This window comes from Rhincodon typus, chromosome 11, assembly GCF_021869965.1.
Source record: "Rhincodon typus isolate 14 chromosome 11, sRhiTyp1.1, whole genome shotgun sequence".
Taxonomy (NCBI): domain Eukaryota; kingdom Metazoa; phylum Chordata; class Chondrichthyes; order Orectolobiformes; family Rhincodontidae; genus Rhincodon; species Rhincodon typus.
Genome location: NC_063342.1, coordinates 25,823,712 through 25,849,267, shown reverse-complemented (window position 1 = coordinate 25,849,267; position 25,556 = coordinate 25,823,712). Strand labels below are relative to the sequence as shown.

Sequence of the window (25,556 nt, the reverse complement as noted above, 5' to 3'; positions counted from 1 at the left end):
CATTACTATACACGAGAATCTCTCTAATTCCACGCAAAGTTGTTAGACACCTTTCATGGTCATTTATCATTTTATTTTCCTGCTTTGGTTGTGCATGCATCCTCATTTTAAAGCATACTCCTAAAAAGGTTGTTAAAAGCCATGTGATTAATGTATATTAATGTCAATATCAACTTGAGAACTGGTGGTACTCCTCTAAATAAGAACAGAATAACTAACAGAATGAGCAGGCAGTTCAACACGTTGGGCTTTCTCTGCTATTTGATATGATCATGCTGGTCTCATCTTGGCCTCAACTCCACTTTCCTTCCTGCTCTCCATAACCCTTCGAGCCATTATTGATTAAAAATCTGTCTGTCTCTCTCCTCCTTAAAGGCACACAAAGTCCAAGTATCTACCACATGCTGGGATAATAAATTCCACAGATTAATGTGAGGAATTGTTTCTTACATCAGTGTTCAAAACAAAGGAGAAAGGCATCCCACATTAGGTCTTAGGCTTGGTTAGAATGGATAACTGTGGAACCAGCACAAGTAGATATTTTTGACTCACCTATTAGTGCAAAGCTGGCTTTCACAATTCCTTCAATGATGTCTAATCGTCGATGCCCTGAGACTGATACCAAGTAACAAACGTTCTTATTCTTTCTGCAGAGGTACCTCATAGGATATTTCACTGACCACCACAAGCCAAATAGGAGGAAAAAACTTCCAGGAAGTGCATGTCCTTTGAAATTGCCCATGGTTTTTCAGTTATGCTAAGTTGCTGTAAAAAAACAAGGAAACACATTCAATGAAAAAATACTAAGAGAGCAGAAACTCATTACCACATAAAAATCCCAAATGATTGGAGATTAGTTTTGGCTGTTAAATGTCTTAAAAGCATTTAAAGTTCATTTGATCACTCATTCATTCATATCAGCTTCTTTCAATAAGTCATGCTGCCTTTTTTTATTTACCTGTGGGATCTGGGCATTGCTGATCGGCCAGCATTTATTGCCCATCCTAGTTGCTCTTGAGAAGATGGTGATGAGCTACCTTCTTGAATTGCTGCAGTCCACATGCTGTAGGTTGACTCAAAATGCCCTTAGGGCGAGAATTCCAGTATTTTGATGAGGGAATGGCCATATATTTTCAAACCAGGATGGTGAATGGCTTGGAAGGGAACTTGAAGGTGGTGGTAGTCCTATGTATCTATTGGTCTTGTCCTTCTGGATGGAAGTGGTTGTGGGTTTGGATGGTACTGTCTAATGAGTTTTGGTAAATTTCTGCAGTGCATCTTGTAGATAGTACACGCTGCTGCTGCTGAGCATTGGTGGCAGAGGGAGTGGATGTGGTGCCAGTCAGGTGGGCTGCTTTGTCCTAGATGGTATCAAGCTTGAGTATTTTTGAAGCTGCACCCATCCAGGCAACTGGGGAGTTTTCCATTACAGTCCTTATTTGTGCGTTATAGATGATGGTCAGGCTTTGGGGAGTCAGAAGGTGAGCTACATGCCACAGTATTCCTAGCCCCTGACCTGCTCTTATAGCCACTGTGTTTATGCACTGAATCCAGCTGACTTTCTAGCCAATGGTAACCCCCAGGATGTTGACAATAGACCACTGAATGTCAAGAGGCAATGGCTGGATTTCTCTGATTGGAGATGGTAATTTCTTAGCATTTGTGTGGCATAAATGTTACTTACACTTATCAGCCCAAGCCTGGATATTGTCCAGATCTTGTTGCATTTGAACATGGACTGCTTCAGTTTGTGAGGAGTCACAAATGGTGCTGAACATTGTGCAACCATCGGACAAAACTCCCAGTTCTGATCTTATTATGCAAGCAAGGTCATTGATGAAGGTGGTTGTCATCCTGAGGAACGACTGCAGAAATGTACTGGGGCTGAGATGACTGATCTCGAAGAATCACAATCATTTTCCTATGTTCCAGGTATGATTCTAACCAGTGGAGAGTTTGCCCCTGAGACCCATAGATTCCAGTTTTTCTAGGGTTCCTTGATACCACATTCGGTTGAATGTGGCCTTTTATGTCAAGGGCTTTCACTCTCACCTCATGTCTGGAATTCAGCTTTTTCATCTATGTTTGAACCAAAGCTGTAATGAGGTCAGGAGTGGATTGGCCCTGGCAGAACCCAAACTGAGCATCAGTGAGCAAGTTATTGCTGAGCACTGTAGATGACACCTTCCATCCCTTTATTGATGACTGATAGTACACTGATGGGGCAGCAATTGTCTGGATTGGATTTGTCCTGCTTTTTGTGTTCAGGTCATACCTGGACAATTTTCCATACAATCTGATAAATACCAGTGTTTTAGACTGTACTGGAACAGCTTGGCTAGAGGAACAGCAAGCCTGAAGCACAAGTCTTCAGTACTATTGCAGAATGTTGTCAGGCCCATAGCCTTTGCAGTATCCAGGCCTCCAACAATTTCTTGATATTACATGAGGTGTATTGAATTAGCTGAAGACTGATAATTGTGATGCTGGGGATCACTGGAGGAGGCCGAGATGGATCATGCACTCGGCACTTCTGGCTGAAGATTACGGATTCTTGCTTTGTTGCATCTCCACCTGTGTCTGTACTGTGCTGCCTTTACATATTCCACATCAGTCATCTGCATCCAGTCTCTTATATCCATCATCCACATTCTCTTCTGCTTCCCTCTCCTACATTTTCTGTTATCTTTCATTCCAATGATTGCCTCTCTACCATCTGCTCCAATGATGCGGCTAAATTATTGTTTCTTTCTTGCACTAATTTCCTTTCTTCTCCAGCCATTTAAAACACTTAAAACTGCTTTAAATACATTTTTTCGAAACTCCTATAATTCATTTTTTATATGGGATAAAGCTTGTAACTGTCCAGCTTAAACATGGAATAATTTGCTCTGCTTCTTTTTATTTCTGGTTTCCTCTTTGGTAGTTGCAATGCAGCTAAACTGACTTGCACATAAAACAGAAAATGCTGGAAATATACCGCAGGTTATGATGCAGCTGTGTAGACAGAAAAGTCAAGTCAAGTTTTTAGGGCAATAGACAGTCCTTCTATTACCTTTCTCCACAGATAGCATATGACAGCATGAGTATTTCTAGCACATTATATTTTTATTTCATACTTCCTGCACCTGCAGTGTTTTGCTTTTGACTGGCAGATAAAATAATCCTTTCATTGCACTCATACTAAAAGACTATGTTCAGCTTCTGACCGTAACTCACCCAAAAGCCACTGAAACGGAGACAAACTGGCAAAAGATGTTCTTGTCAATCCTAGAATCCATTTTCCAACACCCTCTTTACAAACAACAACATTCTATTTAAACTTCAACTCACCCAAAACTTCATAAACTGTAATCAGTCTTGCATAAGAGGTATTTCACCTCATCATCTCCATTTGCCAATTTCTACTGACTCCCTGATCCTCAGCACATCTTGTTCAAAATCCTCATGCTTATGTATAAATCCCTTCATCCCCTTTGACTAACCTGAAAGATCCCCCAGGTCTGTCAGCCTCTGTGGCTGCTACTTGTTTGGTTTCCTTCTACTTTACAAATAATGACAGAGCCTTCATCATTTTTTGCCTCTTTGAGCGCAATATCTCCTACTCCCAATATGCAATGCTCCTCTAAATCATAACACATTGCTATATTTTTCCCTGCATTCAAAAGTCGATCTAACCGAAACAACCTCTGGCCACCTCCTTAATTTCCCTCTGTTTCTGCACAGGTCTGACAATACACATCTGGGGACATTCTGCTTGATAATGGAATTTATTATAAATAGTTGCACTTGACCTACAGAGTGACTTGGTACAGGTTACCACCCTTAGGGTGACTTCCTAATTTGTCACTGGGGCTCATGTTGAATGAAAGTTACATTCAAAGGATACTTTTCTATGAAGGACCTGTGGTTATTGTAGCTATAGAGTTACACTAACAGAATCTTGGAAGCTGGAGTACTTGGTCATGAAGACAAGGAGAAATATTATTTTTAAAAGAGGTAACAAAATATCAATACAGACAGAGCACCCTTATTTATTTTATCAACAAGAAGTAATTGACAAATCGCAGTGTTCCTAATCCATATACAATATATATTTCAATCCTTTTCTCTCTTTATTCCATTGGTGATTTTCCTATGTGAAGCGAACACTGCAAGAAAGAAATCATGTAATTGATGAAACTGCCAAGCCATTTGACCAAAGTGTTTATTGCAGCATTTCTAAATTTGTGCTTCTCAGATTTTATCACATAGCATTTAACCATCACCTACTTTCATTGACTAGGTCTCCAAACCTCTTAATGACCTTTGCCAACAATACAGAAACCCAAACTTTCACTCCTGACTTTGGAAATTCTTTGATTCTGTGCACCTGACTTGGGAGTAAATATTCAGATGGAAATATCTTTTTACCCCAACTTGAGAGAAACTTCCCCACTGGCCAGATTTTTGTTCCAGGTATGGGTGCTAACTGGAATCAGGCCTGCCACCCTGCAAACTGTGTGAAGGTAGCTATAAGGGCTGTTGAGTGCCAAGGTGGCTGTTTAACAGGCCTGTTTGGGTGCTGCAGGACTTGGTCCCAGTTATAGCAAAAGCTGTAGAGCCATTTGAGCCCAGTCCCCTTTACCCTCACACTTTCCATGTGATTCACTCAGTACCCATTATGAGCTAACCCCAGAAGCCACAATTAGATGAAATAAAACATAGTTCTAAATATCTAATACAGACTTCACTGTATTTTTAAAATGCATTAACTTAATAAAAACCGAATAAATGCATTTATATCTCTTAAAAGATCTTAATCACTTATGAAACCAAAGATTTGTATTCATAGTCCCACATTAAAGGCAGCTAATGGCTTTATAACCTCTCAGAGCTATCAATCAAATTGTGAACTTACAGCACACATCTCCCCCACCTTTCCAACAACGCACACGTATACTTGATAATAGTGGTTTGTAGAAGCAGTCAAGCAATACTACTACTCAACTGAGACAAGCAGCAGCCTTTTTTCTCTCTCAAACTGTAAAGAGTAGAGGATTAAATAACAGTTCCAGATGCCTTATCTATTTTTTATGCACACTCATGTCTTGGCAAACATTTCAGTAACAGAGTCTATAATCGGCAACAACGCAATGATTGCTTCCATTTTCTGTTTTCTACAGCCCTCTTCACTCTTTTCTTTTTGCCTTTTTTTTATCCCTGCCTAATTGTCACTCTTTTCTCTGTCTCTTTAACATGAGATTGTGCTTTGTTTTACAGTTGTATCTTACACTGGAAGCAGGTACATTGTAAACTTATTCTAAGTCTATGATTATCTTTAGAAAATATAACTCATAAGTATTCTTTGTGCATCACACTCACATGTTTAATAATGGCAAAGCATAGAGTTGTTGGCTGGGAGGGTACAGACCTATGAATATTGAAGCACTGGAAATGGTTAATGGAAATAAAACACAAAATGTTTGCCTTTCAGGAATACTGAGAACAATAGGAGTAATTAGAATTTCCAAATGCTCTAAATCCAAACACATCAACTAAATAAACATTCAAGGTACTGCGTCTTTTCTGAAATAATTAGATCCTCGTTCTGAATAATGACAGCTGGGCACTTATGCTTCTCAGTATATTTTCAGTGTAATTAGTTATCTGACACACAGTGTCTGGAAAAATTGACACTTTGAATGGAACAGAAAAGCTCATGAGATTAAAAACAGCACATCTACTGCTCATACACCTGTGCCTAACAACTGAAGTACTCCTGTATTTGATCATATGTAATAGCCAGAATAGCAATGTGAAATAACAAGTAGCCTTGAGGGGTCATGGAAGCTGCTCAACAAAATTAATGCAATAATTTATCTTTGCGGGTTTTGACTACCAAATTTCCAAATTTATGCATGTATTCAACTATTTAAAACAAACAAATAATGGTTTAAATTTTTTCTCTGAAAACAATTGTGGTGCCAACAGTCAACTTCTAGCTACTGTACATGTGTAGTTAAACATGAAAATCCAAAAGTTATTGTTCATGATGCGTCAATATTCCATATGTTGCATAAAAATGGCATCATGCTCTCTGGCTCCCCCTTAAAATTGTACTGAATGTTGTATACATGGAATAGACTTGGAATAAAAAGGATTTATACATTCCAGTCTAAACAGCATTTCAATAGTATGGTAACTCTTAATTATAGTGCACAAATAATCTCTTTGGCACTGAAAATTAACTTTCACAAATGCAAAGCCTTGTTCCTTCAGATGGTAAATATCATTGGAGGATTTATAAAAATGTAAGATTTCTTTAATGGTTTCTTTCTGCCTTTTTTATCTCTCTGTCTTCATTCAATATTATCTTCACTCTCTTTGTTTTACCTTTACTGCTGCTTTGACATTGAATTAGATATTCTAGCATGCACTATCAGATTCAAACCGTACTGCTCATCAGCAAGTTGTAAGGGTGATCCACCTGTACTTTCTTTGGATGTTTTCTGTCAGCAACTCTGCGCAAAAACTTAGAGAAGCTTCAAGTTGAGCCTTTTTTTTTTGGAAATTCAACATGCTAAGTATCTAAGTAACATATACCCAAATTTGGCAGACCTGTCAATTTCTCCCTAATTTAATGGTTTGTCTTGAATCATGTGTTTAATTGTTAGGGCAAAAATTAGTTTGCATTGTCCCTGTTTTTTGTCATGAAATGGATGTCACGCACATCAATGTAGCAAAATGATTGCAGACACCCTACCTGCAAGTGGATTGCTAAATTTACAGGGCCACCCTAAATTTACAGTGATCATACATCGCTACAATAATGTGATTTATTTTTAACAAAAGACAGGGAAAGAGTTTACAATATAACAGATTTTATAAAGGCTTTTTGCTTATCAAAATTAACCATCAGGACCCAAAGAAGGCAGGAAATAGAGTTCAAGAGGTACATCAGTTCCAATCCCAGAGTGAGTAAGTGGCCAAGTAGAGAAGGTGGTAGCGAGTAGGATGGTCCTGTCTGATGCTACATGGTGTACATCTCAAGGGGCAGCAGAGCAGCATGCTGGAAAAGGCACAGTAGAAGAATATTTGAAGGCACCATAACTGCCACAGGCAGTACCATTTGTAATATGCATATAGGATGCAGGCACCCTTGCAGAAGATAGCATAACCCCAAATGTGGCTCCCTGCCAACCAGAAACTTGTTATACATGTTCCCTGCAAATATTCTCAGGTAGCTGTGCCTCCAATCGGAGACATAGGTAGAAATATGTCAGAATGTGGGTAAGCCTGTGTCTGTGAAGCCTACCATCATTGAATGTTAGTACCATGGGAAAATAGGAATTATGAGCAATGGTAGGCCATCCAGTCCTTCAAGCCTGCTCTGTGATTCAATAAGATCATAGTTGATCTGGCTGTTGTCTCAAGTCCACTTTCTTGTCTGCCCTCATAACTCTTGTCTCCTTTCTCTATCAAAAATCCATCTAACTCAGCTATGAATAAATTGAATGACCTAGCCTCTACTATTTTCTGGCAAGAGAAGTCTACAGACTAACAAACCTCTCAGAAAGAGCTCCCCATCTCAAACATTGACCCCTTATTCTTAAACTGTGTCCCATAGTGCTAGTCTCTCCTACAAAAGGAAACGTCCTCTCAGAATCAATTATATCAAGTCTATTCAAACTCTTATAGATTTCAATAAGATCATCTCTAAATGCCAATGGGGAAGAGGAGAAAGGTGCACCTGTCTAACCTTTCTTCATACGATAATCGCTTCATATCAGGAGTGAGTCAAACAAACTTTCTCTGACTTCTTTTAAGTTATTAATGCTTGGGATGTGGGCATAACTGAAACCAATTTTTACTGTCCATCCCTAATTGCACTTGAAAAGGTAATGGTAAGCCAACTTCTTGAACAGCTCTAGTCCTTGAGGCATAGATCCAGTGACAGTAAAGGAACAGCGATATAGTTCCAAGTTAGGAAGGTGTGCGACTTGGAGATAAACTGTCAGGTGGATATGTTCCCATGCATCTGCTGCCCTTGATCTTCTAGGTAGCAGAGGTACTGAGTTTGGAAGGTGCTGTCTAAGTAGCCTGGGCGAGTTATTGCAGTGCATCTTATAGATGGTGTACATTGTTGTCGCTTTGCATTGATAGTGAAACAACTGAATGTTGAAAGTAGTGGGTCTAGTGGCAATAAAATGAGCTACATCAAAACTTAGAGGATGTTGAGCTTCTTGAGAATTGTTGGAGATGCATCCATCCAGGCAAGAGGAAGTATTCCATCACACATCAGACTGTGCCTTAAAGCTGGTGGGCAGGCATCGGTAGCCCAGACGTGAGTTATTTACCACAGAGATCCTAGTTTCTGACCTACTCTTGTTAGCCAGAGTATTTACATGTCCAGCTCAGTTTCTGGTCAATGGATGCATATCACAGGAAATTCAGTGATGGTAATGCCATTGAACAACAAGGGCAATGGCCAGATTTTCTCTTGTTCACTTTTCTCTTGTTTTCTTGTTGAAGTTGGTTATTCCTTGTCACTTGTGTGTTGCAAATGTTACTTGGCACTTATTAGCTGAAGCCTAATTATTGTTCAGATCTTGCTACTTTCGGACATGGGCTGTTTTCCGTATCTGAGGAGTTACAAATCATGCTGAATATTATGTAATCATCAGTAAATATGCCCACTTCTGACCATATGATGGAAGGAAGGTCATTGATAAAGTAGCTGAAGGTGGCTGGTCCGAAAAACTATCCTGTGGAACTCCTGTAATGATGTCCTGAGGCCGAGATGACTGATTTCCCTAAACTAACTTTCTCTGTGCTTGGTATGACTTTAACCAACATGGAGTTCTCCTCCGATTACTCTTGTCCTCAGTTCCACAAGGTCTCCTTAATGTCATACTTGTTAAAATGCTGTCTTAATGTCAAGAGCTGTCAGCCTCCCCTCACCCTTAAGTTCAGTTCTTTAGTCCATTGGATCGGGGCTGTAATGAGGTCAGGAGTTGAATGGGCCTGGTGAAATCCAAAGTGAGCAGGTCATCGCTGATCAACATCCAATTTATAGAACTGTCAATGACCCCTTGTATTGCTTTGCTAATGATGGACAGTAGACTGGTAGGGTAGCAATTCACCAGATTGGATTTGTCCCTATTTTGGTGCACAGGATATACCAGGCAAATATTCCACTTTGCTGGATAGATGCCAGTGTTGAAGTCATATTGGCACAGCTTTGTTAGGAACATGGCTAGTCCTGGAGCACAGGTCCTTAGTATTATTGCCAGAACATTGTCAAGTCCCTTAGCCTGTGTCTTCAGCTATTCTTTGGTATCACATGGAATGAATCAAATTGGTTGAAGACATGCATCAGTATTGCTAGGGACCTTCGGAGAAAGCCGAGATGGATCATCCACTCGGCACTTCTGGCTGAATCTTTTGCACTGATGTGTTCAGCTCCCTGATTGTTGACGATTGGAATCTTTTTGAAGCCTCTTCTTCCTGTTAGCTCGTTAATTGTTCACCACCATCCATGACTAGATGAGGCAGGACTACAGAGCTTAGATCTAATGGGGCTAGGTGATCCCACAACCAACTATCTTTACAAACTGCTTCCAGTAGCTTTACCAGTTGACACTTCACTTTTAGGTATGTCTAGTGCTGTTAATGGCAAGACTCCCTGCACTCTTCTTTGAACAAGGGTTGACCTCCGTGCTTCATGGTAACGCTGATGTTAGGGATCTGTTCGGCCATGAGGTTACAGATTGTGGTTGAATACCATTTTGTTGTGGACGATGGCTCACAGCACCTCACTGATGCCTACAGTTTAGTTGCTACATCTGTCTGAATTCTAGCCCATTTAGCAGGATTTGTTTTCTACAATATCTATGGTATTGTTTTCTACAACATCTCCTTCCAATACTGTTAGAACAAAGAACAATACAACACAGGAACAGGCCCTTCCACCCTCCAAGCCCACACCAACACATTTTGCCCTTCCATACTAAGACTGTCTTCACTTACAGGATCTGTATTCCTCTGTTCCCTTCCTATTCATGTATTCGTCCAGGTGCTTCATGAATGCTACTGTTGTGTCTGCTTCCACCTCCTCCACTGGTAACACGTTCCAAGTACTCACCACCCTTTGCGTGAAAAATGTGCCTTGCGCATCTCTTTTAAACTTGTCCCCCGCACCTTGGACCTATTTCCTGTAGTAATTGACCCCTCCACCCTGGGAAAAAGCCTCATACTTTCCACTTTATCCATGCTATTCACAACCTTATAAACTTCTATCAGGGTCGTCCCTCAACCTCCTGCATTCCAGTGGAAACAAACCCAGTCTATGCATCAGGTCAGGCAGCATCCATGGAGAGAAAGCAAGCTCATGTTTCAAGTCTAGATGATTCTTCATCAGAGCTAAAGTGAAGTGTGGAAGGGGCAGAATTTATGCAATAGTTAGGGGGAGGGATTGGAGTGCTGGGGGAGAGAGGATGTTGATAGTTCAGATTAAGTGATTGGAATGTGAGAAGGGCAAAACAATGGTGGGTCCAACTGCCAGACTGGAAAGAGAAGACAGACCCACTGGGGCAGGGAGAGGGGAGAGACTGTAACAAGCAAAGCTAAAAGAAAGGGAAGGAATGGGTCTGCAATTTGAAGGAGTTGAACTCAATGTTGAGCCCAGAAGGTTGTAAACTGGCTAGTTTGAAAATGAACTATTGCTCCTCCAGTTTACACTGTGACTCACTGGAGCATTGCAGAGTGCCAAGGAGAGACGAGTCGATATGCGAGCAAGACGCTATGTTAAAATGATCAAATACGGGAAGGTCAGGGTCATGCTTGCACGTGGACCAGAGGTGTTCTAGACTCGAAATGATATCATGCTTTGTCTCCAGCCTGACTCGCTGTGATCTCCAGAATTTTTTTTGTTTTCAGTTCCGATTCCAGCATCTGCAGTAATTTTCTCCCAGTCTATCCAACCTTTCTTCATAGCTAAAATCCCCAATACCAGGCAACATCCTGGTAAACCTTTTCTGAACCCTCTCCAAAGCATCCACACCCTTCTGGTAGTGTGGTGACCAGAATTGTACGCAATATTCCAAGTGTGGCCTAAATAAAGTTGTATAAAGCTACAGTATAACTTGCCTATCCTTACACTCAACAGCCCTTGCAATGAAGGCAAGCATGCTAAAGACCTTTTCTTACTACCTTACCTACCTGTGCTGCCACCTTCAGTGATCCTTGAAATGCACATCCAGATCCCTCTGCATATCAATATTCCTAAGGGTTCTGCCATTCGCTGTATGCTTTCCAACTATTCTTGGCCTTCCAAAATGCATGACCTCACATTTGTTTGGATTAAACTCCATCTGACATTTTTCTGCCAGATAAGGACGGTGGATTTCTTTCCCTAACGGATATCAATGAACAAGCTGTGTATTTACAACCATTAGCAATGGTTTCATGGTCGCCATTTGACTAGATTTTAAGATGAAATTTTTGTTGAGTTTAAACTTCACCATCTGTTGTGTTGGGATTCAAATCCATGTTTCCAGAGCATTACTCTGGGTTAATCATCCTGTGACTTTACTACTCTGACATGACATTACCACTATAACACTTCGGTTTAGGGATAGGTGCATCTACAACAGGTAAATTGGTGAGGATAAGGTCAAGTAAGTTTTTCCCTCTTGTTGGTTCCTCACTACCTACCACAGACATAATCTAGCAGCTATGTAGTTTAGGCTTCAACCATCTTGGTATGCAATGGTGCTACTGAGCTGCACCTGATGATGGGCATTGAAGTCCTCCACCTAGAGTACATTCTGTGTTCCTGCCAGTGTCAATGCTTCTCCCAAATTGTGTTCAACACAGAAGATTCATCAACCATGGGTTCGGGGTCAAGTAGTTATTGGGAGGGGGACAGCAGAAAACAGGCAGGTGTCCATTGGCAGGAGGTTTCCTCGCCCATGTTTCACCTGATGCCATGATACTCCCAGGGCAGGTCCCTCCTAGCTGTCAACCGCTGTGTTGCCACCTTAGCTGGGTCTGTCCTGCTAGTGAGATTTAACACAGCCACATTTGGTTATGGTGATGTTTGAAACATTGTCTGTAAGGTATAATTCCATGAGTATGACTACTTCATTCTGTTGCTTGTCTAGTCTGTGAGACAGCTCTGCCAATTTTGGCGCAAGCTCCTGGGTGTTTGTAGGAAGGACTTCGCAGGATTAACAGTGTTCTGTTTGCTGTTGTCACTTCCATTGTCCAAATTGGTGCTGAATGGTTTCATCTTGTTTCATTCCTTTTCTTAGACATAGTGGCCTGATACAACCAAGTAGCTGCTTAGACATTTTCACAGGGCATTAAAGAATCAACGACATTGCTGTGAGTCTGGAGTCATATGTTGGCCAGTTCAAATGAGGATGGTGAATTTCTTTCCCTAAAGGATATCAATGAACAAGCTGCATATTTAGAACCATCAACAATGGTTTCATGGCTGCCATTAGACGAGCTTAAAAGACGAAATTTTTATTGAGTTTAAATTTCACCATCTGTTGTGGTGGGATTCAAATCCATGTTCCCAGAGTATTCGTCTGGGCTACTCATCCTGTGACATTACTACTCTGACAGTGAAATTACTAATATAACACTGCCTCCCTGATGCAATTTTAACACCATTATATAATATATTTTGAAGTAAGGAGGCTAACATTTTACACACAAGGATTCACCGAGACTCTGTGTAGCCGCAGTAAAATTTATATACTCTTACATTCCAGTACACTTGCAATAAATACCAATATCCTATTTATCTTCCAATTACTCACTGTACTACAAACTAACTTATTCTGATTCATATACTGGACCTAGATTGCTCTGTACCTCTAAATTCAAACATTTCTCTCTCTAAACTGTTTACTGCTTTTCTATGTTTCCTTCCGAAGAGGACAAACTCAATTTTCCCACAATGTAGTCTATCTGCCAATTTTGTACCCCCTCACTTAACCTGTCTACATCCTTTCCTGACTCCACATCTTGCTCTTGACAATTTACTTTCATATTTATCTATCTTGGAATAATCAGCAAATTTAGCAACTCACTTGCCTCCTCTACTTCTTCCAATTAATATATAGTGAATATTCACAGAGAAACCACAACTTGTATGTGCCAAAAATTGAAATAAGAAAATACTTGGCATAAAGTCCCCTGAAAACAGGGAAGGAGTGAGAACAAATATCCAGAAATAATCTCAATATTCTGCCGCTAATCTTATGAGTGGGTTCCTTAAATATAGTTCTGTAAACCGTGCAGTTCCTGAATATTCATTTTACAAAGTTGGTTAAATAACTGAATATTATGCTGGGCTCAGTGCCATGAAATCTGAATGACGTCATGGGGTTTAATTATAATATAACAACCTATGAACTTCTGGCGTGTAACTGCAAAATTGGGCAGGGTGCTAAATGGACAAGAGTTCACCAGAGTAGATTTTCTCTCTTTTACCAACTCATTGCATATATTTTATTCCTAATTATTGGCTGTAAGTGGAAAACCTACACTACGCAAATTCACACTTCAAATATCTAAATTTTGATGCACCTATGTTATAGAGTCATAGAGTAATAGAGCATATCAAAGTGATGAAGTAAAGGGACACAGCTCGATCAAACTCTTTAATTTACTCTAAATCACTCTGATATATTTCCATTGTAAACCCTCTGGATTTTAATGTATATGCAGCATGCAGTAGTCTATTGCTATGGTAGTGAAGAGGCTACTAATATAGTCATGGACCCAGCCAAAATTCACTATAAGCAAACTACAAAGCACAATCTGAATGTTTTATAGTGAAAAAAAAGAAAGCATTTTAAAAATGATCTGATTTTATCAGTAGGATTGTTTACTCTGAACTACCTTCATGGAGATCAGTTTTCAGGTTCTCATCATTGTGGGTTACCTGCTCCTCTCAGTGATGGTGACTGCCTGTCACTGGGTCCTCACCTCACCTGCTCCTCTGATGAAAGTAGTGGGTGTGAGCTCAGCTCAATGAAATGCATATTTCTGAAATAACCAAGGATTCTCAATGCCAAATCAGAGATTTTAAAATTCAGCAAAATTTGGATATCTACTTGCCTCAGATTAAAATCACATGTGGTCCTATCTGTTCATTTAAGATTTTTTTAAAAATTAAACATTGGACTTACTTTGAATTTACAATTAAAAGAATCTGATAAGCAGTATAACATCTGTATAACATTGAATGATAACAACAGCTTTACACTAATATAGCACTTTAGAATGGATACAGTCATAATTTGTTAATGTCGCTCACACAGTGGTGGTTTGTAAAGTTTGCTGGCCCAATTTATAGTTTTAGTTTCAGTTGATCTTATCAAATTTTTGCCTAATATCGTATGGGCTCAGTAGTTATCTGTGTCAGAAAAATCTAGATTTTAAACTTTCTGTGATTGGCTATTTTCAAGCCAAAACCAACGTCACCTCAATCAGTGTCACTGAGCAACGGTGCGCAGATGATGCTTGTGTCTGTGCAATCTCAGAGGACATGTTCCATTCAATCATCAGCACCTGAACATTTGTAAGATGAAGGTCCTCCATCAACTTGGTCTGGCATTGTGGAACAAACCCCCAATCATCAAGGTCCACAGGGAGGCCAAAGAGAATGCTGACCACTTCCAATACCTTGGAAGTGTCCTATCAGTTAAAGTAGCTATTGATGCAGAGATCACCTTAAGTATGTTAGCGTACTTTTCGGCTGCATGACATCAGACCTGACACCACCTATGGGCTCACCCGGAGAGTAAGAGAGAGTCATCCTTGTCTGCGAGGGACCGCCGATGATGATGATTAGATGGAAAGAAAATAGAGTCAGACAGATGAAAATTAAAAACTGCTCTGCAACATATTTCTGTCACCTGTTCCAAGAAAAGAATGCTTTTGTATTATTATGGGGAAGTGTTCCACTCAGTAACATCGCTGAATACTGACAAAATGAGAGGTGATTCTCGAAAGTGAATTCTCAAACCAGGGCTTTCCAAAGTAGTATTGCGAGCTCCAAAGAAGTAATAGTTGCTTTTGAGCTCTAATCCCACATAGCCCCCTATTCTGCTTTCACAAGCTTTTTCTCCTATGCCTCATGCTCTCATAACCTGTACGTCTGAATTTAAAATGAGGTTGCACCCGACCACAGGTACATTATTCGAAGAACTGCTGTTCAACAAGTACTGTTTCAAATAAATTGGCAGTTTCTGTAAAGTTCGCATAGTATTTTCTCAACCTTTATCATCCATTAACTACACACATCCTTACCAGCTTTTGATGTAATTTGATCACACCTCACTGCATCGCTCACAACATACTGAATAGAGATAAACCCGCTCACATTAAATATAGCCTTTCTTCTTCAGATGAGAATCTGAGGAGCATCTTAACTTTTATATGAGCTCCCCTCCTTCTGTATCTATAAAAATTAGCAAGAGTTAATTTAATTGAAGATGAAATAAAATTGAATGAAATTGGAAATGCAAGCAGGTTGTATTCCCTCCCTGAGGGACTGGACACACAGATAATATTTTTATTCGTTCACAGAATGAGCATCACTTGTAGGCCAGAATTTGTTGCCTATTTCTAATTGCTTTTGAGAGGGTGCTGAGCTGACATTTTAGATTTGATTTAGCCGCTAAACTGAAATTTTCATTTGGCTATTGTATAAATACAGTTGTAGTTTATTAAACATTTACAACCGTGGTACCCACATCTTGCCAAAGACCTGCATAGACCACAACTGTTATGGCAGCTGAAGAAAACAATTAAACTTTCCACACAGTTGTAAATAATGATTTGTATTTATTGCCACGAACATGTGATTAAAGTACAGAATCCGGAAATAAAAGCTGATAAAATAATTAGCACTTTTTAATATTTAAACTTGCATTTTTAAAATGTGCTGCCTCTATTTGGAAGGGGGAAAATGAAGAACCATTAAGGTTTAAAAAAATTGTCTTACAAAGCAAATTAAATTTAGGCCAAGAATATTTACATATTCTTCTTTTATATTTTTATAATCTTACTTTTGAGGATCAAAAATGACATTTTAGTATAGATTTATTAAAACCTTCATCTCACTGACACACACACACACACACACAGACACAGAGACACACAGAGACACACAGACACAAACACACAGACACAGACACACAGAGACACACAGACACACACAGAGACACACACACATACACACACAGAGACACACAGACACACACACACAAACACAGAGACACAGACAGAGACACACAGACACACACACACAAACACAGACACACACAGACACACACACAGAGACACACAGACACACAGAGACACACACAGACACACAGACACACAGAGACACACACACTCACACACACACACAGAGACACACACCTTGATAACACTCAATTGGGCGGTGTGGCGGCTTACTGCTGCCTCCCAGTGCGAGAGACCAAGATTCAATTCCACCCTTCGGCAACTGTCTGACTGGAGTTTGCACATTCTCGCTGTGTCTGCATGTTTCCTCTGGGTGCTCTGGTTTCCTCCCACAGGCCAAAATGTGCAGGTTAGGTGGATTGGCCACGCTAAATTGCCCACAGTGTCCAGATATGTGAAGGCGAGGTCATGGTAAATGCAGGGATAGGGTAGAGGGTGGATAAGGGTGGAGTGCTCTTTGGAGGATCAGTGTGTACTCAGTGGGTTGAATGGCTTACACCACACTATAGAGATTCTATGAATGCAATAGTGCGCATCATAATATTTTCAACTCTCCTTCCTGGCTTCTGTCCTTGCAAACTTCCGTTCCCCAGCCCTCTGCTGGGTGCAAAAAGCCAGAATCTGGTTGAAACCATCCCTGCCACACCTCAGTTACCACTCTACAATGACTTTTACTACCACCTCTGCATCCCAAATGAATCAAAGTGTCTGATCACTCTTTGGATCAAGAAATGAGAGACATGTTCTCGGGGCATGGGTTCAACCCCCTCAACAATAGATGGTGAATCTTGAACTGAAGACAAAGCTGGCCTAGTAGTGACTATCAGACCATTGTCAATCATCATAAGAAGCTATCCGGTTCATTTGTGTCCTTCCTTTAGGAAAATAAATCTTCCATCTCTACCTGGTCTGACCTACATGTGACTCCAGACACACAGCAATCTCATTGACTCTCAACTGTCTTCTGGGCAATTAATATTGGCGTGGACAGTGATGCCTGTATCCCATGAACAGGTTTTTTTAAAAAAAAATTCACAACAAGTCAGGGCCTCTGCACTGCAACCTCTACAGCTGGAGTCTCCCTTATTCATTGCAGACAGACACAAACAATGCTGTACATTACTGAGTAATATGAAGATTAATTATGTTACTATCAGCAAGTTGGAAGACTCTCATTTGGCTCTGCAGATTTGTATTTTTAAATAGTAAGTTGAGAACTGAATGGAAAAAAAATGTTCTAGAATACACGAATCATGCAGGCAATACTTTAATGTATTACTGAAGTTGTCTTAAAATGTAGTTCATTTGTAATCAGCTCCCTTGCTTTCTAAAGATTGTGACTCATGTCGATACTTGGATCCACAAATGCTAACAGCCCTCCAGTACATCAATAAAATCTTCACTTTTAAATGTAAACATCAAGCAGCCGTGGAATATTTAATCATAGAATAAAAGGGGAGATTACACAACTAAGTTTCATATAATGCTTCCCTCACATGTACATACACATTATATATGTTTCTTTTATAAGCAAACAGTTTTAAGAAGTGGTTTCTAAATAACATTCAAAATGTTCTCCAGCCCCAAAGGGTTAATGTTATCAGTGAAAGCAATAATCATGCATTGTTTGGGACCTTGGAAACCATGTAAGGAAGCACTGTAGTCACATGATTAGGAGAGAGTTAAGGCAGACGTGAGACTGTACCTGTTGCCTATGGCTAACAAGTGACCTTTCTTTCTGTTTGAGTAACTTACTTAATTTGTGTTGTATCACCATGAAACAACATTGTGAAAATAAAAATAGATACAAAAAGCCATTATGCATCTAGTGTTGCAAGAAGATCTCTCAGGAGTCATCCTAACTACCGAGAATGAAAATATGCCAGATAATAGCTAGCAGGAAACTGCAATGATCACATAAATTGGTATAAATGAATACCACTTTCTCTAATGTCTCAGATTTAAATGATCTTCATCCAAATTTAATGGCCTCCCACCTTGCACCTTTGCATTTAGCAATGGTGAGAGCATAAAAAGGGAAAATGTAATATAGTTTCCACATGTGAGAGTCACCACAAGTAAGGGATGTAAAGACTTGGAAAATGTTAATGACAGGATCACATCTAAAAGAAGTTCTCAGAATCCTGCTCAATATGTGGCTCGATTTATAAATTGGTGAATGGGAACATGAAGCTGGTGGTAGGAGAATGGAGTCAATGATCCATGGGTGCAGTCCTCAGCAGTGAGTAAAAGGAGGTTCCTGGGCATTCAGGGGTCTGGGGGAAACAGGGAATTGGAAGGTGGAGTGTACTGGAGAAGCATTGAACTCCATGCAGGATCTGGGACAAAGATATTCTACCCCACGTGGTCCTCAAGAATTATAAAAGAATTGTCTTTTAAAGACTTGCTTTGGCCTTTTATGGCCAGTTTGGCATCACCCACTGTGGTTCTGCTGTTGGTTAGATAGTGAGTACTGAATGTTAAGTAGGGCCCCTTATGCCTGTAATAGTACCCTCATTGATGGCATGTTGCACCATGGTAAAAGTTATGGTGGATGAGACGCAGCAGTTTAAAACTGAGAACCAAATTTTCCAATTTTAACTCCTCTCACATACCATTCTTGCCAGGCTTGACAGAGAAGTAGGGAACAGTTGTTTCTGGCCTCATTTCAACAACAATAACAAAACTGTGTCCTGATTTACATTCTTAGACAATGTGAGCATATGTTAAGAACAACAGCAACCACAACTGATCATCATATAGCACTGTTAACATTATAGAACATCCTGAGGCACTTCACAGGAGTGTTGCATGTTAAAATTGCACTCTGAGCACAATAAAGAAATAATTAGGAATATGACCAAACGTTTGGTCAAAGTAGTAGGTTTTGAGTCTTAAAGGAGGAAGAAGAGAGCAAAAGGAAGAGAGGCTGAGGAATGAAATTCAATCATGTAATTTTAATATTGCAGACGTTCAGTTTTGTAGGTTTTGGTTTCAAGCATTATGTAATTATGCATTGAGAAAATATCACAGCTACTGAATCAATCAAGCAACGTTTGCATCAACTCTGTACCGAATGTTTCTGAGTTGTATGTGTTTACAATAAGCAACTGCAGTGAAAGCAATTCACTTTGATTGAACTGAAGTTGCAGACATTGAGTTTCAAGACAATCAACTGTTTAAACTAATGGGATGCTGGAGGCCAAAGTAATGTGTACTACTCTACAAAAGCAGGCAGTACCATATTTCTCTGCTTCAAATATTAATGTAATCATCCTTTAAACGATGTAATAATCTCTGCGGTCATAGAATCATAGAGGTCTAAAGCACAGAAAAAGGCTCTAAGGCCCATCTACCCCGTCAAAAACAACCATCTATTTATTCTAATCCTATTTTCCAACACTACGTTCACGGCCTACATGCCTTAGCATGCAAGTGAACGTCTGAATACTTCTTAAATATTATGAAGATTACTGCCTGTACCACCCTTACAGGCAGTGAGTTCCAGATTCCTACCACCCTCGAGTGAAAAAAAAATTCCTCATATCTCCTCTAAATCTCTTGTCCTTTACCTTAAATCTTTGATCCCTCCGCTGCTGTATCATCTACTGTAACAATTTTAGTCAGCAGCCCATTTGAAACCATGCTACAAGCATTTCTGTGTGCATACTCATTAACCTTTTCTTAAAGACATCACATCCAAGTCTTCATGTGAGTTCTCTGCTACACAGAACTTTTGTGCCTGGTATCTCACAATGTTTCGGGTTTATCACCTTTGCTACATTCGATTCCAGTACGTCATTGGCAGCAATCACTCGCTAACAAGTATGATTGTCCCTAGGAAACTCTGTCACTGGTCATGAGTTCTATGTGTCCTTGTGTGGCTAATGAGTCTGATCCTAGATTCACATCTCCAACTGCATATTTGGCAGCTGGGAGATGGAATTGATTAGCCTTGAGATCGCTGGCATTCCTTTCTCCGGTTCCTTTTCCATACTTCCTCCTGTCAAAGGGTATTTTTGAAGAATTGTGTCCCTTCGTACAAGAGTTTCCTTCAAGTTAGTTTCTTCTGAATGAGGGTCTCCCATGGGTTGACATCTCCAATAACTGTTCATTTCTTGAGGAAAGTCTTCAAAGAGTCTTCGAAATGCTGGAGTGGCCGGCCCAGCGGAGTTGGTTTCAGATGACAATGGGAACAAGCCTGGTAAACCTTTGTTACACTCTGCCTATGGCAATAATACCTTTCATGAGATAAGGAGACAAAAACTGCACACAATACCCAAGGTGCAGAATAAGCAAGCTCCATTACAACTGAAGCCAGACTTCACCACTGCTGTATTCAAATCCTCTTGCGATAAAGGTTAACATTTGCCTTCTTCATAGCTTGCTGCACTTGCATGTCACCTCCAGTGACATATTCACAAGGACATGCAAGCTCCTCTGTACATCTAAACTTTACAATCTCACACCATTTAAGAAATTATCTGCACATTGGTTCTTCCTATCAAAGTGGATAACCTCACATTTCCACATTATATTCCACCTACCATGTTCTTATCCAATCACTCAGACTGTTCAAATACTCTTGCTGTGGTGAGATTTGAACCTGGGTCCCTAGGACATTAGCTGAGTTTCTAGATTAATAGCCTAGTGATAATACCTCTAGATCTTCGCTAATTTAAAAGAGCTCTTCAAAGACTGTCCATTATCTCCATACAGTCATGCCTTTTAATATATGTTCCCAATTCAGCTCAGCCAACTCGTGCCTCATGCTTTCATAACTTTCCTTTTCAATTTTAACATCCTCGCTTCAAATTGAACTACTTCACTTTCAAACATCATATAAAATTCTATCATATTGTGCTCACTCCTCTCTAATGGTTCTTTTGCAAAAAGGTTATTAAATATCCTTTTTTTCATTACAAAATACTGCATTCAAAAAAAGTATCCTCTTGTGCCTTCAACATACTGCTCTAGAAACCATCCAGAAACTCACCCTCTACAGCTTTAATGCTCAACTGGTTTCATAGGCAAATTAAAGCCACCATGATTAACGTGCTGCACTTGCTTCAAGGTTCTCTCATCTCGTGATTTATACCATGCTCCATACTTCCACTACTATTTAGCGGCATCGGGAGTAATCTTGAAGTTACTACTTTTGAGATTCTGCTTTCTAATTTCCTTCCTAACTCCCAGAATTTTGCTTTCAGGACCTCATCCCTCTTCCTACCTATATGTGGACCACAATTTCTGGGTGATGTCCCTTCCCCAGAAAGATGTCCTGCAGCCACTCTATGACATCCTTGACCCAAGCTCCAGATATCTGTTTCCACTGCATTTTAACTACATACCCAAAGGCCTTTCTGGACCCATGCAGATGTAAAACATCTCTCCTTTCCATCCACTCCACCAACGCCTCCAGCACAGCAGCTGAAAACTTGAAGCTTGTTCTATCCTCAGCTGTGCAATTCTCCATTAATTCCAATCTCAGTTTCACTTCCTAAATGACAGTCAACACGTCCACCAGCCACAACAGACCTGTACTTTAAGAGATGCATATTAGCTTTAAGCATTGTAGGTGGGTTTAAAAACGTAAGATGTTATGACCCAGATAGTTCAAAAGTCAGATAATTATCAGAGTAGCCTAGACTCATGTTGTGTGTCAGGATCATGTGAAATCGACGATAAAGTTGACTCTGTGGAAATTACTCAGGAAATTGAATTTTCCGATGAGAATTCATCGGCATCTGGATCTCGCCAAAACAGTCTATTTGGAGGGTTCCAACTTATTTAAGCTTAATAATCACGCAGGAAGATAAAAAAAAAAGCTGTATCAGCTCTTCAGTAACTATTGAACTGACTCTTAACTCATCAGTGACCCTTTAACCACACCACCCATGGCCCCTTGTATGCCTGGATCTCTGACACAACCCCTCTCCCACTTTTACCCAACTCCAAACCATCCTTCAACCCAACTCTGCCAGACCCAACTCCAGCCTCCTGGCAGCTGATTCCCCCCGGATCTGATGACATCCCCATTTCTAGCCCTTTAACAACACCTCTCCACTCTGGCCTGACCACACCATGCCCCCGAACCTTACCCGAAACTCAACCCAGCTTGACACTAACCTGACAACCTCCTAGCCTGATATCCTTCACCCTAGCTTGACATTTCTCTCCCCACTGAACCTATCAGTTCCCAGAGTCAAACTGACATTCCTCAAAGCAATCCTCCCCTCTCCTCGCCTGACCCACTGAGCAGCGGAAGGCCCACTCTCAGCCATCTTAGCCGTTCTGCACCCCCCACCCCACTTCCAGTATATTATGACTTTAAAGGTGGGCTTCCACTGGGCATGTCCTCTTTTGGCCTTTCTTCCTGGTAGGAGGGGATATAGATTGGTCAGTGAGTTATCCAGCCCACACACCCACCCCTATTCTTCCTCTCACTTCAATATACAGTTCCTGGACAGTCTACCAGTGATGTATTACAGTGCTGGAGAAACTTGACCAGCAATGCCTTCACCCCATCCCCATCTGCCAGATTCAATGGGAGGGCCATTTCAAAGCCAGCTCCATAAGCAAATCTCTTGCAAAATCAATTTCAATATACTGGCACTGTATCCCAATGGCAAAAAAACTCTGCCCTATCCTTTTTCTCAACTCAACACTTGGTGGCATCAGCAAAGGAAAGGAAAGGAATTAAATCTTCCACTCCATTTCCACTATCTTGGAGGACATAGTGCCCTGTGCTTCCAAAGATCTGTGGGTCTAGAACTGACCTGTTCAGTCACATGCAGTTAGGAAGGAAGGCAAATGCAATGTTAGCATTCATTTCACGAGACTAGATTACAACAGCAGCTATGTACTGCTAAGGCTGTACAAGCTATGGTCAGACCATGTTTGGAATATCATGAGCAGTTTTGGGCCCCATACCTAAGGAAGAATGTGCTCACCTTAGATCGTGTCCAGAAGAAGCTTATGAGGATAAAGGGCTTTTCATATGAGGAGTGGTTGAGGACTCTGGGTCAGTACTTAATAGAGTTTATAAGGATAAGGAGGAATCTCATTGAAACTTACAGAAAACTGCAAGGCTGAGATAGAGCGGACATGGGGAAGATGTTTCCACTAATAGCAGAGATGGGGACCGAAGGGCCCAGCTGCAGAGTGAAGGGATGACCCGATAGAACCAAGATGAGGAAGAGGTTCTTCAGTGAGAGGGTGTTGAATCTGTGCAACTCATTGCTGCAGAAGGCCATGGAGGCCAAGCCATTGAGGTGTATTTCAGACAGAGACAGATAGGTTCTTGATTAGTAAGGGGGTCAAAGGTTTGGGGGAGAAGGCAGGAGAATGGGGCTGAGAAACATATCAGTCATAATTAAATGGTGAAGCACAAATGATGGGCTGAATGGCCTAATTCTGCTCCTAAATCTTATGGACTCATGAAGATCCACTGCAGAAACTCACCACCCTTGGTCATGTAACCTCTGAATCGGAGGCAGCCAATGATCACACTTCAAAAGCTTTTCATATAATACAAAGTATTTTGGGATACCCTGTATTCATGAAAGGTGCTACATAAAGACTTCCTTTAATTGCACATCAGAAACCCCATGGGATAGTAAGAACTGCAGATGCTGGAGTCAGAGATAACGCAGTGTGAAGCTGGAGGAACACAACAGGCCAGGCTGCATCAGAGGTGCAGGAAAGTCGATGTTTCGGGTCGGGACCCTTCTTCAGAAATGGGAGAGGGGGAAGAGAGCTAGGAAATAGAGAAAGGAGGGTGAGGCTGAGGAAAGTAGGTGGGATGGTGATAGGTGAGTGCAGGCAGGCAGGCCTGTTGTGTTCCTCCAGCTCCACACTGTGTTATCTCAGAAACCCCATGTCCCTTTTTGGGGGATATCCAATTTAGCTGTGTCAGTATCTCTGTTCACTCTCATACCAAAAGTTAATACCCAACACAGGCTCTATCAGCCAATAGCCCCAGAGACAACGGGCTTGTTGTTCTCCTTTTATTGGTTTGGTTTCCAGCTTGAGATAAACTACAAGTAAAGACAACATCCTGTCTGCCTTCGGTTATAAAAACCAAGGTTAACTTGTTTTTTTCCCCAGTGAAAGCAGTTCATAGCTTTTAAACAGCATAGTTTTTACAGCATCTGGCTTCAGTTTAAAAGAACTCCACATGCAAAAGCCTGCGTGTGCACGCGCACGCACACAAATACCTCAAGGCAAACTTCATCACCATTTCGCTGGAAGCAGTACTTTCCCCAGTGGCTCTGGACAGTCAGAATAAGTCATTAATCAAAAAACTCCTTTACTGCACACTTCAATTGGTCTGGCTCAGAGCTGTGCCTGGTCACAACACCAACTTTTTTTTTGTAATTCAAGGAATTTGCCGCTCTTTTGCTCTGTGTGAGAAAATGTGAGCAAAGAGGTTCACCCTCGTAGCCGAAATGTTAAAAATTTCTGATGCCCATCAGGCTGAAGTGTAAACTTGCAATTGAAACAAATTGCATAATGTAAAATAAGAAAAAAGAGCGCAAGGTGAAGTTACCCGAGCACACCTTGCTGCAAGTCTTAACAGCTGTTCTCACAACTAGGTTCTCAGAAACAGGAACCTGGCTGTTTTTCTGCAAGCCATTTGACTACAAAGTAGTCCCTACTCTTTCTGTTTGTTCTTGAAATATGTGCACTGGTAAGGGCAGCATCTATTGCCTCTTTCTAGCTGCCCCTGAGCAGGTGGCAGTGAACCACCTAGAACTTACGAGACCATTTCAGGGCACAATTCATACTGCTATCGGTTTGGAATCACATGCAGACCAAACCAGGTCAAGGACAGCAGATTTCCTTACAGAAGGACATCATTGTTAAGAAGATATTATTAATAAGTTAATAATGAATTGAATTTAAATTCTCCCAGCTGTCATGATGGGATGTGAACTCATGTCTTGAGAGCATTTGCGTGGGCTCGTTAATTACTATTCCAGTAAAATAACCACAATGCTACAATCCCAGTAATTTATACCTTTCTAGCCAGTCACCAAGGCTGGAAAGTATGCTCGGAACACTTGATGAGAACAGAATCAAGCTTGGCTGTGATGTTCTCCACAGTTGAGTAGACTAGGAATCATAAAATTGCTAAGGTTGCTATATGAAGAATGCCTACTTGGGCAAGGGACTGAAGAACAATTAACTTAAACGAAACATAAAGCTTGATCCCAAGCCAGGTCATTTATCCCTACAGAAAACACTTAAATGATCACATTGAGCCAAGAAAGTTAAACATTCTGGAATGTAGCCAATTGCTG

The 25,556-nt window shown here is 40.7% G+C and overlaps 1 long non-coding RNA gene across 1 annotated transcript in view; it reads right to left on the bottom strand.

Moving 5' to 3' along the window:
* Positions 1-554: 554 nt before the first annotated feature.
* The window catches only part of LOC125484324, a 58,922-nt gene continuing 33,920 nt past the window's right edge, over positions 555-25,556 (bottom strand). Inside the window, exon 3 of the long non-coding RNA XR_007263151.1 lies at positions 555-765. This is a non-coding gene — a long non-coding RNA (uncharacterized LOC125484324). The remainder of the gene's footprint in view (positions 766-25,556) is intronic.